Genomic DNA, 3918 nt, shown 5'->3' on the forward strand with positions numbered 1-3918 from the left:
CTATGGCTACATTAGGTGGTGAGCCTGAGCCCCTAATCCCGATGGCGTGCAGGGTAAAACGCCCCAACGCACCAGCGCCTTTCATTGCCCTTACGATCGCTGGTCGAAAGTTTGCGGCGTTGTTGGACAGCGGAGCGTCTGCTACGCTGTTCGGCGATGATGTCCTCGCTCAGTTGCATCGGAGAGCTATTCGATTGCGAGCTTGCGACATCACTTTCCACATCGCGAGCGGGAAAGCCAACTCGGGCGGTTCGGCGAGGCTGGTGGTCCGTTGGGAGAAACGTGTGCGACGCCACAGATTCGCACATCTCCCGGGCCTGACAGTGTCTGAAATTCTCGGCCGTGATTTTCTGGCTCCTGCAGGCATTGTGATTGGCATTGCGAACGTAGGGTGTAGGCAAGGCGTTCATGCAGCCCTACTACCGTTTGCAAAGCTGGCTGAGGTATTAGAAGCGCGCTCCGCTCCGAATATCGCGCGCACGCGCGGCAAAAACGCAACGCTGCCGGAGACGCTTTGCACTCCGGAGGCCGCGCGAGCGGGCAGGGAAGCCATGTCTCCCACCCGCGCAGCCGCCGCCGCAACGGTAGCTCGACGAGCGCGCCTTGCGCTTCCGAGAGCTAGCGCGGGCACTCACCGCATCTCGCGACGCCCCACGCACCGACCCATCGCGCAGCGCAACGAAGGGAGCCCCGAAGGGACGGCCGCCACCCCGCGCCGAATCCCGGGCAACCCCGCCCAAATCGCCGATACCGGCAGTAGCCCCTGCCTACAATTCCGGTATGGCGTTCAGCAGCGAAGAGTTCCTTAAAGGTGAGCAGAACTATTCGTTTTGTAAATAGCCTGTATTTTATATGGATATGTTTTTTTTTCGTTGTTGTCTTTGTTGGGCTCCGGGAAGAGCCGTGCTCTGAGATGGAGCGAGGTGGCGCAGCCACCGGGTGTCCGGTAACAGCTGGTATTGCTGTCGGCGCCAATTTGTAAATATTTGTGAACCCGAATCATTGACAGGCCAGGAAGAGCCGAAAGTCTGAGGAGGGGAGCGGAGCGGCCGCCGTGGCGTCCGCTAACAGCTCGTATTGCTGATTGATTGTAGGATTTTAACGCGCCGACGCAGCGCAGGCGATGAGGCGCGCCGTAGTGGAGGGCTCCGGATTAATTTTGACCACCTGGGGATCTTTAACGTGCGCCGAAATCTCGTACACACGGGCGTTTTTGCTTTTCGCCTCCATCAGAAAAGCAGCCGCCGCGGCCGGGAATCGAACCCGCGACCTCGTGCTCAGCAGCGCAAAGCTCGTATTGCTGTCGGCGCCGAGCGCAAAGCAGTTCGTGTTGCTGCAGGTGCGTTTATTTGTTTATTCGATACTTTTGCTTTGTTCGTTTTTTGCTGTTTTCTTTTTTGTAGGATACGTTTCTGCTCAATCTAGGGGAACTCCTGCTGATATACTTCTCATCGAAGGAGGCCTCTGACCCCTTCAAGGTGGTTATCTCGCGCAGTCTGCGAAGAGCGATTTTTGAGCTCTTCGCGGTTTTGGTGGCCGGTCACGTGTGCGGCTAAAGGGTTACATTTTAAGTTCTGCAACTCCGTGATTTGGCATGGTAACCTGGAATGTAGTGTGAGTGATACCGGTGGCGGCCTTCTGCCCTGAGCACACAAAATTCCAAGTTATCGAACCGCTGCACCAGCGTTAGGGTTCCTTTTTTTGGCCCTAGCCTGGCTCGAGCACACTGTTTCGCTTTCCCACTCGGAAAGCAGCAGCAAGGTAGTTGGGTGTTGTTTTGCTGTTACTCCCGACTTGTGTCTGCAGCACATCCCCCTGGCGTTTGTCCCCGGTCTGGTCATGTCGCCCGCAGCCACACCACGCGCGGCAGCCCAGGCCCCGTCCGTAGGACGCAGCCCGCGTGACGCGGTTCAGCGGCGATAGAGATGCGGCCTCCTGAGCAGGCATACCTGGCGCCTTTCCGAGGCACCTGCCACGGGCGCTTCACTGGCAGCACACGAGCACTCCAAAAGCTGCTCTTCCGTGTCGAGTGGCTCTTCTTGTGCCCTCACGACCATGGCGGCCGTCTCTGCGGCGGACGCTGGTGGCCTTGCCGGACGAACGACTGCCTTAAGAGGCCCCTCCTGTCTGAGGAGACGTCGGCCCGCCTGCTGCCTCAGCCTGCGGTTTACACCTGCCGCTCTCGCCTGCTGTTTACATCTGTTGCCTTGGCATGCTATTCCTGGCTGCCCTACCTCCGGTGACTACAAAGACGCGCTGGACTGAAGGTGTGTCGTGGACTGTGCGTGTGGTGTTTGTGCTGCTTCGAGATGGGAGAACTGTTACGGACTTTGCGGACCTTTGTTGACCGGGGCGAGTGTTGTGAGGTTTGGGGATGTGTTGTGTTGGTGCTCGGCAGCGGTTGTCCAAGCGGTGCAGGCTCGGTCTTGAGGAGGGGGGGGATTGAGGGGACCCGTGTTTCCCTACGCCTCGCCTGCACATGTTTTCGCGAGCTGGGAGCCGCCATTTTGGGCAGCCGGCGCGTCACGTCAGTCGTGATCTCTTCGTGACCCCGTGCGCGCGCCGAATCGGCTCGCCGCGAACGTGTGCGCGAGGGCGCGGGGGAAGGAGGACGAGTTTGCCACCTTCCTTCGCGCCACCCTCTCCCCGACCTGGGGAAGATCCCCTTTCCCCTCCGAGCTGACCTGCGGGACGAACGAGCGCTCCGCCGGCGAGTCGACTGGGCGATTTGGTCGGAGTCGGTTGGCTCGGCAGTGCCTACGCCGAATGCCCCGATGACGGTGAACCCAGTTGGCTCCACGGACTCTGCCGAGAGATTCTGCCCTGATCGGTCGCCACGGGATGCCTCCCCTGCTCCCGCGGCCGTGACGACGGATATCGAGGTCTGAGTCCAGCGGCTTGAGCGAGCGACAGGAGCCACTGTCTCCCCGCGAGCGATAGTCGTGTTGTCTGGTATATTCCCTGTATCTGCCAGGCAATAAAGCCTCACTTTGGATTGCCGGAGCCTGTCTACCGCATGTGAGTACCCGATCCCGTGCGTGAGTCTTCGGATTCCGCAGGGCTAGTGTACGGCGCGTAGCCTTCTCTAGCGAAGCTAGCCGGGGTCCTCTGCTATCCCGTATGTTAGCCCACAGTGCATGTCCTCAGGGTTGCATTTTGATACGGAGCTTTACTTGGCACGTTGTGCAAAAACCGCGCGGTCACCAGGCACCCGTGTGAAGCACATAGAATGTAAATCCTCAATGCTTTCGAGGTGTCATGCGACGATTCACAGCATGGTGCAAGCTGGCTTAATGCGTGTAGTTTTACCCTGAGCTTCACAAACATGCGCTTGTTCTTGTGCGATGCCTAGAATACGAATAACAAGATGGTGGGCGCTGTTCTAAACTGACGCATCATTATGGCCAGATACATCAGAGGGCGAGTGGCCGAAGGAACCAGTTCACTGCCGACGAAATACGAGGCTCTCCAAATGCACAGGAACTTGGGAAGCGACCTTCTGGAGAGAACATCAGACACTCTCCCAGCGGCAAGTAACGCTCTGGCATTTATACGTCACAAGGATTGCTTAGGCGCCCCATGGGTTTTATTAAGTGCCGAGCAATTTTATTTTATAATTACCGTCCTAGAACAACAAAAACGATATCAAGCAAACATAAAAATTTTAGAGACTGATGTAATGACAACTATATGCCACAAAGCATTCATCATAAAGGCTTCAGTTAATAAGGCTGCAAAAAGCCCATGGTGTGCGTTCTGTCTTCAAATTTGCGGAGTAACCCGATGTTCTATGGACTTTTAAGGAAAGTGAAATAAAACAACTTGCATTAGTATAACTGCACGATGTAGGAACAAGCAAAGAGTCAGCGAACTCGTTCAAGTGCCCTTTGAAAAAAACCTCGCTACCGCCTTTAATGG

This window comes from Haemaphysalis longicornis, unplaced genomic scaffold (assembly GCF_048455015.1).
Source record: "Haemaphysalis longicornis isolate Haplotype H1 unplaced genomic scaffold, Haemaphysalis longicornis Haplotype H1 scaffold_1, whole genome shotgun sequence".
Classification (NCBI taxonomy): Eukaryota; Metazoa; Arthropoda; class Arachnida; order Ixodida; family Ixodidae; genus Haemaphysalis; species Haemaphysalis longicornis.